This window comes from Chiloscyllium punctatum, chromosome 33, assembly GCF_047496795.1.
Source record: "Chiloscyllium punctatum isolate Juve2018m chromosome 33, sChiPun1.3, whole genome shotgun sequence".
Lineage (NCBI taxonomy): Eukaryota > Metazoa > Chordata > Chondrichthyes > Orectolobiformes > Hemiscylliidae > Chiloscyllium > Chiloscyllium punctatum.
The window spans coordinates 10,336,115-10,352,719 of record NC_092771.1 but is presented as its reverse complement, the minus strand read 5'-3'; the positions used below and the strand labels follow the sequence as shown (position 1 = coordinate 10,352,719).

Sequence of the window (16,605 nt, the reverse complement as noted above, 5' to 3'; positions counted from 1 at the left end):
TGTTGTACTGCATGAATAGGAGTTGAGGCATCATGCTGAGGTTCAACAGGAGAGAGAGGCCTCTTACACTCGCTGCCCTGTTATTGGAAGGATATTATTAAATTAGAGAGGGCTCAGAAGATATTACCAGGAAGGGAGAGTTTGAGTTATAAAAATAGTTTGGAAAGGCTGGGACTCCTTCACTGGAATGTATGAGGTTGAGGGGCTGTTAAGTTCATTTTGTCCTGAAGTCCTTACACACTTGCGGCAACTGCACTATGCCAACTTCTGTGAACAAGCAAAATTTTATTAAACCAATGCAGTACAAGCTTAGGAGAAACCCTGAACACTCTACGCCACGCTTGCGAGGTGTGTCCAGGGGTCTCTCTGGAGGAACTTTTAACACACACACCTTGCAGGGTTTACAGGTTTGTGGTAAAAGCTCTCTCTGACCAAAGGAAACAGTCCTTCCTTTCTATAAAATCGTTACATCACAGTTTGTCATGTCCACAAGACAGCCCCCAGTCACTCCTGCACAGTCTCATGCCACTCAAGATATAATGCAGTGACCACCTCCCCTCCAGAAGCAATGTAATGCAAATCATCCCTTAATGGTCAAGTCTGGTGTGAATTGTATTTTTTATATAACTACAGGGAGTAGTCAGAATTGCAACTGTAATGTTCTTATTGTTTTCATCCCCTATTCAGAAATCAATGTCAATTATCCCTGAATGGGAAGGGATGGGAAAGTAAACCTACATTTCATCTATCAGACAAAGACACACCACTCTACCCCTGGGGCATTCAATTTTCTTGCAGGTCAGCAAAGCAAATTAACTTTTTAATATCACAGGATGATCTTTCATTGAGGTTTATAAAATAGAGGGGTTTCGATAAAGCAAATGACCAAGGTCTTTTTCCTAGGGTGTGGGGAGTCCAAAACTATGGGACATCTTTTTGAATCCTTCTCCTCTCACCTTAAAAATGACACGAGGGGCAACTTTTTTTCATACTGTGGTTCCTGTGTGGAATGAACTGCTGGAGGAAGTGGTGAGTGCAGGTACAGTTCCAATGTTTAAAAGACATTTGTATAAGTTCATGGATAGGAAAGATTTGGAGGGATATTGGCCAGGAGCAGGCAGGTGGGACTAGTTTAGTTTGGGAATATGCTCAGTGTGGACTTGTTGGACTGAAGGGTTTGTTTCTGTACTGAATGACTCTGACTCTTTGAATAACCCATACCTGTGATTAATCTGTTGAATCTCTACCACCATCCAGTTAGATCATTGCTGCGCTGTATCTTAATCTAGCAACTGCATTAATTTCTGTAATCCGTAATAGCTCCAATAATGATTTATCAACTTCGGTTTGGAAATTTTCAACAGACTGCTAGCCTTTTAGGGGGAGAATTTCAGACTTTCAGTATCTTTTTTGGAAAAACTGTTTTCTTTCAACCGTCCCGAACTGGTTGGAGTTATATCCAACACAAAGGAAGATGGTAGCTTTTGTTAGAGATCTAATTATCTCAGCTCCAGGACACTGCAGTAGTTCCTCAGGATAGTGTCTTAGACCCAACCATCTTCGGCTGCTTCATCAATGACTTTCCCTCCAACATAAGGTCAGAAATGGGGATGTTCAGTGATGACCTGCACAACGTTCAGCACCACTTGCAACTCTGACAACATCCAAACTTGGGCTGAAAAGTGGCAACTAATATTTGTGCCACACAAGTGGCAGGCAACGATCCCTCATCTCAAAGAAGAGCGAATCTCTCATTCCACCCTTGACATTCATTTCCACTACTGTGGAATCTTCCTGTTATCAACAGCCTGGGGTTATCATAGACCAGAAACTAATTAGCCCAGTCATATAAATACTGGTTACTAGAGCAGGTCAAAGACTATGAATCCCGCAGTGGATAACAACTGCTGTCTCTAAAGCTTGTTCATCTACAAGGCACAAGTCAGGAGTGTGATGGAATACTCTCCACTTGCAGCTCACTTGTCAGAGGTTCTGTTCACTCCGAGCTGGACCAGTGTCAAGTACTGTGAATGTGTAGATAAATGGTGACTTGGTGACAGAATGCCAGCCTCCATGGAGTTATTTCAGAGATGAAGAAATGTTTCTTCATTCAGTGGTTGGTCAAGCTTTGAAATTCTTTAACACAGAAGGTTTTGGATGCTGGCTGACTGAGTAGAGTCAAAGAGATTGATTCATTTTTTAGACCATGAGGAATGGAGATGGAATGCAAGAATCGTGAAACTGAGAGAATCAACTGTGGTCATATTGAACAACAGCAGACTCAAACAGTCAAGCGGCCTACACTTGTTCCTAGTCTCCATGTTTCTAACATCCAACTCATTTGACATGGTAAATAGTTGAGCCTCCAACAATAATTCTGTGACATGCTTAATAGTTACAGTTTGTGAATTCCAAAAAATCCAGTTATCCCTACTGTTTTCCGTTTGCTCACATGTTCTTTATCCATGATATACTACCCCATAAACAGTATTCTTTATCTTATGTAGTAATCTCACTTTCATCAAATGCCTTTTGAAAATTCAAGTACACCTGCAGTTTCCCACTTATCCACCGTGCTTGTTACTTCCGCAAAGAATGCCAAGTTAATTTGTGCATTAAAGGGAAATAGTGTCAAACTTTGCATGATTTCTTTTTCAAATGTGTTGCTCTGGCAGTTCTCTATGAATGGACTTTTTTTTTTCTTTGGCCTGCAACGTTTGAAGTTTTTCTCACCCTGTCTCAGAAACCAGGAATGTATCTGTGCCAGCCCCCGGCAATGTGACAATCGCCCGGCAACAATCTGTTTTGCGTTACAGCCTCAGGATCATCTTCTGGTCACCTACAAGGGACCTTAGTTTAACATTCCATTCAAAGGTAATGTCACCAACAGTGCAGCACTCCCACAGCACCACATGGGAATGTCAGCCTGGATTTTCCTGATCAAGCCTCTGAAGTGGGAAGGAAAGCCAAGGATTCAGGGCTGACTTTCTCTCATCTGAATTTGAAGAGTATGACATTCTAACTTTTATCCATGGAATGTGGGCTGTGAGTATTTAAATTGCCTATTCCTATTCACCCTTGAGAACATTGTGGTGAGCTGCCGCCTTGAACTGCTGCAGTCTGTTTACTGTAGGTTGACCCACAATGTCATTAGGGAGGGATTTCCTGGATTTTGACCCAAGTCAGGGTACTGAGTGGCTTGGAAGGGAACTTGCAGATGATGATCTCATGTGTTGCTGCCCTTGTCCTTCTCCATGGTAGTGGCAATGCGTTTGGAAGGGGTCTAAGGAGGCTTGGTGAAATTCTGCAATGCATCTTGTAGATGGTACACACTGCTGGTACTGAGCATCAGGCGGTGGAGGGAGTGGATGTTTGTGGATGTGCTATCAGTGAAGCAGGCTGCTTTATCCTGAATGGTGTCAAGCTTCTTGTGTATCTGGAGCTGCATTTATCCAGGCAAGTAGGGTGTATTCTATCACACTCCTGAACCGTCTTGTAGATGGTGGACAGGCTTTGGGGAGTCGGTGAGTTACTCACAGTAGTATTCCTGGGCCTAACTTGTTTTTGTAGCCATAGTATTTAAATGCCTTGTCCAATTCAGTTTCTGGTCAGTGGAAACACCAGGATGTTGATAGTGAGGGAGTCTGTGATGGTAATGATGTTGAATGTTAAGGGGGATGGTTAAGTTCTGTCCTGTTAGAGATGGCCATTGACTGGCACTTGTCAGATTAAACCTTGATATTGTCCAGATCTTGCTGCAATTAGATGTAGACTGCTTCAGTATCTGAAGAGTCATAAACGGTGCTGAACATTGTGCAATCATTGGTAAACGTCCCCTCTTCTGACCTTGTGATAGAGGGAAGGTCATTTGAAGCAGCTGAAAACAATTGGGCCTAAGACAATACCCTCAGGAACTCCTGCAGACACATCCTCAAGCTGAGAGACCTCCCCTCCAAACACAATTCATCTTCCTCTCTATGACTCCAACTAATGGAGTGCTTAGTCCAGTAGCCATAAATGATTAATTTCTACTATTTGAGCTAGTGAAACCTAACAAATGGATTTAGGTATTATTACTCATTTTGTCTTTTTTTTTTGAGTCAAAAGACAAAACCTTTTTTCAGGGTATTTAGTAATGTGAGCTATAGCAAGATTTTTCAGAATTGAGGTCAAGCCTGACATCAGGAGCATCTCCTCCATCTGTGGTGTATTGAGTTTCTCATTAAGCGGTGATGAGTTGTCAATTATGGAAGATTATTGCTTGTTAAACATCTTGATAGTCCAATTTGCCTCATTAATATTCAGCTTTCCACCGTAAATAAACTCAGAAAACAGGTGAGACATTGGGAAAGCTCAACCTTGGTGTGTACCTGTTCAATTCAGCTCACAGCCTGCCCCAGAAGATCTCTCTATAGGATATCAAGTGCTAATGTGTTAGGGTATGGGCCATGGACACCAGCAACATGCTTTTGCCTATGGACATGTGCCAGACTCTAAGAACACTCATGGCAGATCTCAACTCACTTCCAGGGCGCGCGCTTAGGGGGACACACCCAGCTAATGGACTGGACCAGGCTCTATCTCCTGGCTCCCTGCTCACTCTCTCATACTGCTCACTCCCTTTGAACTGACCTTGATGCTCACAACACCCCTGCCTTGCTTTTGTCTTTTTGCGCATTGCCCCTCAGCAGTAATATGAACCTGATATCTCCACCCCTCTTGAGAGGGACAAAGTTTGTCACTGTTGTCAACAGGCCTCTGTCAAGTCAAGGGCAATAGCCCAGCACATTAGGAAATAATTTATTGAAAGGAAAACTAAGTGATTTGATATACAAGAATGTAGCTAGCTCATAGATTGTGTCTGATGGTCTCTGTGCTGTCCTACAGAAACCAGAAGCTATGGTAAACATCGTAATGTACACAGCAGAGGAAAATCTGGATCTGTTAGGAAAATTATGAAAATGAGAAAACTCAGCCTAATATGCATCTTCAGCACAAAGTCTGGGTTTTAACATCTCTCCGCTCTTAAAGTTTAGAAATGACAGTTTATTCTGAACACTTGTAATTGTCTCTGTGTGATGAGATATAAACCACGTACAGAAAACATTGTGCATTCAATATGGACTCTATGAATAGCTGGTGCATTTCATCACATATAATTACCCAGACAATCTAAATCCGCTTTTCTTTAATAATATTGGGAATTATATGCAGGGCTCACTCAGTGGTGGTGCACTACATAACAACAACTAGGGGAGGACAAAACCGTCAGCTTGTAATCTTTACCTGTCAGTCCCTAGAAGCAAGCAGGGTACTTTCTGTAGAATATAGATCGCGGTGAGAAGCTGCAAATGGAGTACTTCTAACGTGGGGGAAGTGATTGACCAGGACGGTGTGGCAGCTGCAGAGCAATCGGGAACCTCTCCATTCTGACTGCCTGCTGTGGGCACATTTGAAAGAGGTTGTAGGCTGATCATCGTCCTATTTGGCTACATTACAACATTTAATTCTGGGGCCATAGAGTCCTGGAGTAGGTTTTGGACATGGATCCTCTATCCCAAAGGCAAAGAAATCAGCCTCTGCACCACAGTGTTTCGGACACCAATGTAAATGGGGTGTGTTTAATTTGAGTGCAGACCTATAGTGCAGTCCGTTGTTGTTTTTCCAAATGAAGCGGATGGAAAGGCAAGGTCCTTTATTTTTGTTTGTGATGTTCTTCCACACAACAATCATTTAGATTCCCTGCAATGTGGAAAAAGGCCCCTCAGCCCATTGAGTCCACACCAAACCTTCAAAGAGCATCCCACCCAGACCCAGCCTCCCAATGCTATCCCCATAATCCTGCACTCCCTATGGCCAATTGACCTAACTGTACATTATTTGGCACTATGGGCAAATTAGCATGCCAGTCCACCTACTGCACATCCTAGATACCATGGGCAAATTAGCAAGGCCAATCCACCTAACCTGTACACTCTGTTCACTACATAGCAACCCAGACCAAACCTTGTCTGAATAAGAAATAATTTGTTCAGCAAACTGCAGAAATCCCACCGATTATAGATGCACCGTTTCATCTGCAGGGCTGGGGTGGCAGAAGATTGTTGACCAAACTAGGATTAAACTCTTATTAATCTGAGCCTGCAATTACTTAATAGCAATTAGATTTTAAGACTTTTTAAAGACTGAGTACTTCAATGAATGCTGTCACATTCCTGGCCTTATGAAGCAACATGTTGTGGTGAGTAGTGAGAACTCTGTTCATTTGGTGATGAAATGGAAGTTTCAACACAAATAACAAATGACCCAGTGGCTCCGTGGTTAATACTGCTGCCTCGCAATGCCAGGGACCTGGGTTCGATTCCTGCCTTAGACGACTGACTGTGGAGTTTGCACATTTTTCCCCGTGGGTTTCTTTCTGGTGCTCCGGTTTCCTCCCATGGTCAGGTGAATTGGTCATGCTAAATTGCCCATCGTGTTAGGTGCATTAGGGGTAAATACAGGGTAGGGGAATGGGTGTGGGTTGGTTACTCTTCAGAGGGTTGGTGTATACTTGTTGGGCCAAATGGCCTGTTTCCATACTGTAGGGAACCTAATCTAAACATTTCCAATAGAAAACTTTATCGTTTTATCTGCACATGTTCAGATCATCAGAACTTGTACTGAAACCAGTTTTTGGTTCCTGGCCCTCTTGACGACAACTTGAGTTTAATTTGCAATGCGCTGTTGTTCAACACATTGCAAAGGAGTCAATTTTTAGCAGTAGAACATTTCTTGAATCGGGTATGTGTTCATTTCCTGTCCTCGCTGCTCTAAAAACGACTGATAAAGGCAGTTTGTGGTTATAGCTGCAGCTCTTTAGGAAGTGACAGCATTGCCGAGAATGAGCAGGTCTGCATCGAAAATTTTTCCATATGTATGTATAAAGTGAATTCTGGCAATCAGGGGTTCAGTTCTCGTTCTCTGCCACCTATCCTGGCTCCTGATGGCTTTACTCTAACTTCCTTTCCTTTTCTCGTGTTTGTCCGTTGCCAAAAAGGGGGGTTATGTTGCTAAACCGAGGGGATTAAGTTGAAGGGTATTGAGCTAACACTGTGGTTGAGGCCACACTTTGAACATTCAGTTCCGGTCATGATACGTCAACATATGCTTATTCAACGCATGACTCCAACACCTTCGAAGCCATTCTGCTCTATCGTGTTTCAATGCTGCAAAAATGTAAATTACCAGAATCTGTGGCATGTAGCAATATCAATCTTCAACTAGCTGCCAGGAACTATGAGGAAAATCTGATGATTGAAGGCACACGCCTCCTCTATCCCTATCTTCTCTTGGTGCTGCCAGGAGGTTACCACCACCTGATGAAATGAATATTTTCAAAATATTCCATCATTTCAGTCACCTTTTTGAAGTGCTTTGCCAATCATTTTGCACACAGCAAGATTCCACACACTCCAAACAATCTAGGGTTGTCTGTGGGAAGGATTTCCTCCAGAACACTGAGCCAGAATCCTCCCAATGAGAGATTTCATTCCGCAGTGTGGCATTCATTTGGTTCTGTATTGGTGTATAAGTCAATAAGACCATTAGATCTAGGAACAGGAGTAGGCCATTCGGTCCCTCTAACCTGCTCCACCATTCCATAGGATCATGGCTGATCCAACATTCCTCATGTCCATTTTCCTGCACTCTACCCATAACTCTTGATTCCCTAATTAATCAAGAATCTCTGTCTCAACCTTATACACACAAGGACTCTGCTCCTCCAGCTCTCTCTAGTAGAGAGCTCCAAGTACTGGTAATCCTCTGAGAGAAGAAAGTCCTCTTTGGCCCAATCTCAAATTGGTGCCTCTTTATTCTGAGACCTTGTGCCATCTGGTCCTCTACTCTTCCATGAGGAAGATGCCCTTTTTCAATATTTACCCTGTCCAAGCCCCTTTCAAAATGCACTGGTAGTGTAAAAGTGTTGATCTTAATATGTAACTGAGATAGTTTGTATCATCTATGATCACTATTACCAGAGCGACTGGGCCATGGTGCTATCTGGTCACCCGTCCTCCAGATACTTTGCAAATGATGTTTACTGACCAACACCAGAGGGCAGGCTATCAACACCAATCCCAGATTTTTCGACTGTGGATTTGAATCGGCTCAGGCTTGGAGGGCCGAAGGGCCTGTTCCTTGGCTGTAAATTTTCCTTGGCTGGGAGCACGAGGCAGCGCCGATTCAGTCGTCGATGTAGCAGAGGAAAAGGTGGGGGGTGGTGCCAGTGTAGCTGTGGAAAATGGACTGTTCCACGTATTCTACGAAGAGGCAGGCATAGCTGGGGCTGTTTTAAGGTCGCTCTGTTAAATTTGGTTGCCCAATACTTAGTCCATTCCTGTTTGCTTTACCACATGCAGCGCAACAACTGACCATTGGCAATTAAGCCTGAATTGGAACAGGCTGAAGGCCTGCTGATATTTTGACATGACTTCTGTGATGCTTGAATAATCACACTTTGAATCTAAAGAAATGTGATTTTGCAGGCTGCTTGCGAGGAAGAGGAACTGAGTCAGACTCCTCTAGATTGGTCTTTATTGATTCTGTTCCACATTACATGCTTTGCAAGTGCAGCTGAGAAATATTCCCTGCTAAAATATTTATGCATAACACTGTCAATCCTCGCTCTAATATATAGCAATTGCAACCATCCTCAAACTCCACATCTCCTACACTTGCCTGAAGACCATGGCCAGTAAAGCAATCAACTCAACAATCAGCCTATTCATTCATAGGACTTGGACATCACAAGCAAAGCCAGTGCTGCTTCCCATTGAAACAGTGGTGGTGAGCTGCCCCCTTGAGCTGTTGCAATCTGGTTGGCCTAAAGTTAAAGGAGGCAATGGCATAGTGGTATTATCACTGGACTGTTAATCCAGAGACCCAAGTAACGTTCTGGGGTTCAAATCCAGCCATGGCAGATGGTGGAATTTGAATTTAATAAAAGTCTGGAATTAAGAGTCCAAGGATGACCATGAATCCATTCTCAGGAGAAAAACCCATCTGGTTCACTCATGTCCTTAAGGGAATGAAACTGCTGTCCTTACCTGGTCTGGCCTACATGTGACTCCAGACCCACCTCCATGTGGTTGACTCTGAATTAAGGGTGGGCAATCAAGCAAGACCTAACTCATCCTGTAAATAGGTGAAAAAAAAATTATTAAACTGGAGGTCAGGGTGTTCCTCTGCACCTGCTGCCCTTGCGCCTTTTGCAGGTTTGGGAGCTGCCTCTGGAAATATAACAGCTCATTCAGATGATCGAAATATGACCCAAATCCCAATTTCTGGGTAGCCTCCAGGACATGCCGTGTACACGTGCCTGTTGTTTGTTGTAAGTAACTATATGCCCTGTAGTTGCCAACAAAGGTTAGCAAGAGCTTTCTCAGTTTATACCAGTCCTTGTGAGAGATTGTTTTGGATTTAGTTGCTGTAATTCTCTCCTTCCTGCTAAAATGACAGAAATAAGAAGGGTTCAGAGGGAATATGGGCCATGTGCTGGCAAATGGGACCTAGATTCGGTTAGATATCTGGACTAGTTGGACCAAAGGGTCTGTTTCCATGCTGTATGTCTCTGATTCTAAGTCTTTCCTACACCGTTGGTGTAAATGTGTCAAACGATGCAGACCAGATTTACCTGACTAATACCTGGCATGGCCTAGTTGCCTTATTAGGAAAGGTTGTGCAAGCTAGACTTGAATCTGACTAGACTCGAAGAGTAAGATCCTGTTTCCTTTTCTACAGAACTCAGAACAAAAGGACGCTGGTTCAAATATTTAAAACAGAAGTGAGGATAATTTTTGAGTTGTGAGCCTTTGGAACTTGCTTCCTGAAAAGGTGGTCGAAGCAGAGCTTTTGAATATTTTTCAGGCAGAGGTGGCTAGAGTTTTAGTGATCAAGGGGGTGAAAGGTGATATGGGATAGGCAGGAATGTGGATCAGTCAGATCAGCCACAATCTTATTGAACGGCAGAGTAAGCGTGAGAGGCCGAATGGCCTACTCCTCTTTGTATATTGGTAAGACTTAGCGTCAGAACTAGGAGCAGGAGTAGGTCATCTGACCCCTCCAGCCTGCTCTGCCATTCAATAAGATGATTGATCTTTTTGTGGCCTCTCTCCACTTGCCCATCCACTCACCATAACCCTTTAATTCCTTCACTATTCAAAAATCAATCTTTTGCCTAAAAAATATTTCAGTAAGGTAGCTTTAACTGCTTCACTGGGCAGGGAATTCCAAAGATTCCAAGTACTCAGTCCGAAAGCTGCTCCCAATTATTTTGAGGCTATACTCCCTAGTTCAAGTCAAGGAGCAGACAACCAGATTGTTTCTGGATGCGTTATGCATACAAAACCCAGGTGCAGGTACCTATAACATTCTGGACTCCAGTTGGCTCTTTGTAGAAAACTGAAATGTCTGTGGGCAGCTGTAAGTGCAAACACTGTTCATCTGCTGCACAGCACAAAATCCAGGACATTTTTCTCAAAGAAGGCCTTCACTGGTCAGTTGATGAATTTGAGAAAGGGAAGTGGACTCAGTGTGGATGCAGTAGAATACACCATGTTAAAAAGAATGCAAATGAGGAAGGCTTAGAGCAACTCTCTCAAATCTATAAATTGAAGGGGAAATGGGGCTTTTGGACAAATGTAGAAGCTCTGTTCCAAGATGATTCTTTGTCTGAATTTGCAAATCTGAAACTGAATACAAAAAGGCTGAGTATTGCAGGAAGTAAAACAGTCCCAATTCAAAATGAAATCTAAATGACCACTTGCTGATTCATTTCTTCTAAAAGATGTCTTATTGTTCATAGCCATTGGAAGATCACTGCCCTAGCAGTGTACTCTCCTTGTCCATTTTTTTTTATTTATTAGGGAGTTCAGCTATCACTGAGGTGTTTATTTCCCTCTCCCAGCTACCTCAAAGATGCTGATTTGATTTATTACTGGAACGTGTACAGAGATACAGTGAAAAGTGTTGTTTTGTGTGCTATTCAGCTAAGTCCGATCTGACATGCCATGCCTTGCATCAGGGAAATAGAGCAGAGTGCAGAATGTAGTATTACAGCTACAGAGAAGGTGGAGAGAAAGATCAACTGACATATAATAGGTCAGTTCAAAAGCCTGAAAACAGTGGGGAAGAAGCTGTTCTTGAATCTGTTCATGATTTGGAGATGCCGGTGTTGGACTGGGGTGTATGAAGTTAAAAATCGCACAACACCAGGTTATAGTCCAACAGGTTTAATTGGAAGCACACTAGCTTTCGGAGCGACGCTCCTTCATCAAGTGGTAGCCTGGACTATCACCTGATGAAGGATCGTCGCTCCAAAAGCTAGTGCTTCCAATTAAACCTGTTGGACTATAACCTGGTGTTGTGTGATTGTTAACCATGAATCTGTTGGTATGGGTTTTCAAATTTTTGTATATTTAGCCTGATGGAAGATGTAAAACCCGGGTGGGAGGGATCTTTTTGATGTTGGCTGCTTTCCCAAGGCAGTGGGTAGTCTAAATGGATTCAATGAATGGGAGGCTGGTTTATGTGATGGACTGGGCTGTGTTCACAACTCTAATTTCATGTGGTCCTGCACATATCAGTTGCCGTACCTAGCTGTGAGCCATTCTGGTAGGATGCTTTGTGATGCATCTATAGAAAGCTAGTAGGCAAGGTTGTGGATGTGCTGAGTTTCCTCACCCTCCTGAGGAAGTAGAGGTGTTGGTGTGCTTTAGACAGTTATTTCAATGTGAATGGACCAGGACAGACCAATATCATGAATGCTGCAACCTGTGAGGTCTGTGCTGTCACCATTTTTGATCCAATTGAGTGGCCGTTGCCAAAGGCAGATCAGTGTGAACAACTTTACTATGGGTTTGGACTCTCCTAGGCCCAGCAGATTTCCTTCCCTTAATGGCAGATTTTTGTCTGTCTGATAGTTTCATTGTCACCATTGCCGATGCAGGATCTATCTTATTTAATTTCCAGATTTATTTCAGTAACTGTACTGAAATTCCCCAGCTGTCATGGTTGGATTTGAACACCTGTCGCTGGCTTACTGGACCAGTCATGCAACTATTCTAGGCTACATTTGTTTGAACTGCTGACACAGGCTATAATGCAACCAACCACAAAGCTTGGGCATTTATTGCTGTGCGTATTGGAGGCTATCCAAGAGCTGCACATAAATTGGAATAGATTGGCCATGTTAGAAGTGCAGATCTTTAAGCGTCAACCAGAACAGTTCTGGAGTTAACTGAGAGCAGGCCATGCTCTTTAGAGGATTTTTCCATCTACAAGTCTAGGGGCCTCTTGTGGTCGTCATGTCCCTATTTCTAGACCAGGAGACTTGGGTTTGAGTTGCACCTGCTCCCGAAGTCTGTGGTGATATCTCTGAACAGTTTGGTTAGAGGGTTAAAATAATCAACAGGCCCAGGCAGCAGGGCGCGGGGTTTGGTGTGGATCATAGTGCTGGCCTTCCTGCGTCTCTTCATTTCAGAGTGCCCTTGGAGGCAACACACCAGCATCAATACCTTTGCCTTCAGAAAGAGGTGTGTAACATGAGGGCTGGAGTGCATTCATCTCCCATCCAACTCTATTTTGATTTAGTCCCCCTCTTTTGTCCTATCCTTCCATTTTTCTTTGTTATTCCTGCACAGTTGCTGTTGAGTAGTGTTATCTGCTGCTTGCTAGTTGTTTGGCTGATTTGGTGTTGGAAGGGGTAAAAGAGCTAAGATTTACTGTCCAAAGCTGTTGAGACAGGTGCCTCTCCCCCACCCACCAAGGGGATGGAGTGCATTATTTTTTTTAGATTGGAGTGCATTATTATCTCCACTCTCACCCCATTTCCCCCAATAGTATTTTGGTTTCGTTCCCATTGTTTCCCCATCTCTTTGCTTTATTTTAATTACTATGACACTGGTGGGAGGTATGGTTAAATGGTTATTTAATTGGGTGATTAGCTGGTGGGTTATTCAAAATAAAACTAGAAGCTGGGATTTGGGTTTGGGGGAGGTGTGGCGTCATGGTAATGTCATCGGACAAGTAATGCAGAGGTCCCAGGCTAAAGCACCTTACACAGGATGTTACATCCTACTGTGGAAGCTGGTTGGGACTCTATCGCAGTGTGCCTAGTTGCAGGTAGATAGGATAGTGAAGAAGGTGTTTGGTACGCTTTCTTTTATTGGTCAGAGCATTGAGTACAGGAGTTGGGAGGTCATGTTGCAGCTGTACAGGACATTGGTTGGGCCACTTTTGGAATATTACACGCAGTTCTGGTCTCCTTCCTATCGGAAAGATGTTATGAAACTTGAAAGGGTTCAGAAAAGATTTACAAGGATGTTGCCAGTGTTGGAGGATTTGAGCTATAGAGAGAGGCTGAACAGGCTGGGGCTGTTTTCCCTGGAGCATCGGAGGCTGAGGGGTGACCTTATGGTGGTTTACAAAATTGAGGAGCATAGATAGGGTAAATAGCCAAAGTCTTTTCTCTGGGGTTGGGGAGTCCAGAACTGGAGGGCATAGGTTTGGTGTGAGAGGGGGAAGATCTAAGAGATTGAAGGGGCAACTTTTTCACACAGAGGCTGGTACAGTTATGGAATGAGCTGCTAGAGGAAGTCGTGGAGGTTGGCACAATTGCAACACTAAAAGACATTTGGATAGGTATATGAACAGGAAGGGTTTGGAGGGATATGGGCCGGATGCTGGCAGGTGGGACTAGATTGGGTCGGGATATCTCGTCGGTATGGATGGGTTGGACCATAGGGCCTGTGTCCATGCTTTACATCTCTATGACTCTCAGCTAGTAGGTCCTAACTCCATCCTTATGCCCCAAAGGTGTCATTAATGAATCTGAGCAGATTGATTGGTTGATTTTTAAAGGAAGGAAAGAGTGAGCAGAGGGAGGTGGGTACCACTGGGGCTGGGATGTATTATCTCCCCCACTCCATTCCATTTAGATTTAATCTGCCCATTTTCATTTTGTTACACATCCCTGGGAAGTCAGGGTTGTGAATTGTTCTTGTTGGTTGGTCAATTGGCTGGTTTGGTAGTGGGTTTCTCAATATTAACAAAAGACAAAGTGAGATTTTCCCTGATAATGAGTTGCTCTTTGGATAGTTCAAGGATTTGAAAGGGAAGGATAGAAACTGCTACTGAAGTTTAGTTTTAACAATAAAGCAATAGTAAATCGGAGTCTTCTAGTGCCTGTGATAACATCTGGATATCTGCCTCTCCAAAGAGAAAGTCAACAGCTGCTGTTGGCCTACCCGAGAGAGTCTGAATGGTCTTTGTTCTCTATCTGCAGTCTCTTTCTCTGTCAGAGATTTGTAACACCCGAATCTTCACCCCCATGGGATTCCTGTACAGATTTTAGCCCCCTCTCCAGCACAAACTACATTTTATGTTGGAACAAAAGGTTTACAGGCCTCCTCAACCTATGCTTTGTGTTAGCGTCATTTCGTACAAAGGATTCCACTCAATACTAATTAATTTTGCTCTCGGCTGCTGATCACGTGTTGTGAATTTTGTCAGCATATCCATCACCTTCAGTCACTCCCCTTCTCCTTCCCTTCCCCTCCCCTCCCCGACACTACTTCTGTCCCTGAAGATGTTGCCTCTTACTAAGACACCGTTGCAGCAATCTGGCAGTTGGAAGTCCAGGCTGGGTCTGTTAGTCTTTTCCCCTCAGGGCTCTGGAATGTGGTTTAGAACCAGTGGACGTAATCCTGGAGAACGTTTTGAGGAAGTTGCACTGACTGGGTTGCATTGTCAGAGTTAAAGGTCCTGTATGCTAATCTAATAGCAAAAACAAGCTTTATTATTGTACTTCTATTTATTAATGTACATGCTGAGGTATCGCCTCCTTGATGCCTGAGCAGATGCTAAACTGCATAAGGAATGGGATTAGTGTTCCGCATGGTCACACTGGTGTTGCCTCTTGGGTACATCTGCACTGGCCTCAGTTCCTGTGTTGTACAGTCATGAGGACAATTTCAAGAATTATTCTGTGAGCCTTTGGGAAATGGCTTTCCTGTGAGGCAGCCCACTAGCAATCCATTGTCCAACCTCGCAAAAGTGGAATGGCCTCTTGAATATAGTACTAGCTGCAAACACCAAAGCTAGATCACCAATAGGGAGTTGATGGAATTAATTAAATCTGAACATGTTAACTGCAAATCAGTACCCTGATCCTATGCTTACAATTGGGAAATGGAAATGAGGAGTGAGGTTCAAAGTTTGCGACAGCAGACTGAGGAATGGTGGCTGCTAATGCCTGGTTAATTGCAACAGTGGTCTAGATTAGGTTACTTACAGTGTGGAAACAGGCCCTTCGGCCCAACAAGTCCACACCGCCCCGCCGAAACGTAACCCACCCATACCCCTACATCTACATCTAGATCTACCCCTTACCTAACACTACGGGCAATTTAGCATGGCCAATTCACCTGGCCTGCACATCTTTGGACTGTGGGAGGAAACCGGAGCACCCGGAGGAAACCCACGCAGACACGGGGAGAACGTGCAAACTCCACACAGTCAGTCGCCTGAGGCGGGAATTGAACCCGGGTCTCCGGCGCTGTGAGGCAGCAGTGCTAACCACTGTGCCACCATGCCGCCCACCGTGCCGTCTACCTATGTGAAACCCCAAAAGGGAACAGTGTAGAACCCTCATGAGTAAACAGAGCAAGCAATTGTCTTCCTTCACCAATCAGACAGAAGAATTGTGAACTTAGACCAAAAGACGATAAGACATAGAAGCAAAGTTAGGCCACTCAGCCCATTGAGTCTGCTCCAGTGTATGATCATGGCTGATATGTTACTCCACCTCATTCTCATGCTGCCTTCCTATAACCCTTGATCCCCTTACCAGTCAAGAATCTATCTATCTCTGTCTTTAATACACTCAATGTCTTGGCCTCCACAGCCTTCTGTAGCAAAGCGTTCCATAGATTGACTACCCGTCCTCAGCTCAGTTCTCAACAGTTGTCCCTTCACTGAATCTGTGCCCTCTGGTCCTAGTCCCCCCTGTACTTGTGGAAACCTCTTCCCCATACCCACTCTATCCAGGCCTCTCTGTAGTCTATAAGTTTCAATTGGATCGCCCCCTCCATTCTTCTAAACTGTGTCAAGTACAGACACAGGGTCCTCAACTGATCGTCCGTCCGTCCGTCCATGTGAGAAGCCCTCCATCCTTTTTGGGATCATTCTTGTAAACCCCCTCTGGGCTCCATCCATCATCCTTCCTTTGATACAGGGCCCAAAACTTCTCTCAATATTCCAAAAGTGGTTTGACCAGAGCCTTCTACAGCCTCCGCACTAGATCTCTGCTCTTGGCCTCTTGAAATGAATGCTGTTATTGCATTTACCTTCCTAACTGCCAACTGAACCTACATCTTAATCTTGAGTGAAATATAAACTAGGTCTCTCAAGTCTTTTTCTGCTTCACATTTCTGAAGCCTTTACTCATTTAGAAAACAGTCTATGCCTCTCTTCTTCCTACTGAAGTGCATAACCTCACACGTTCCCATATTGTATTCCATCTGCCACTACTTTGCCCACTCTCCTAACCTATCCAAGTCCTTC

At 43.9% G+C, this 16,605-nt stretch overlaps 1 protein-coding gene across 3 annotated transcripts in view; it reads left to right on the top strand.

Moving 5' to 3' along the window:
* LOC140458418 (proline-serine-threonine phosphatase-interacting protein 1-like) overlaps positions 1–16,605 on the top strand; it is a 105,075-nt gene that overhangs the window by 27,614 nt on the left and 60,856 nt on the right. The window lies entirely within an intron of this gene.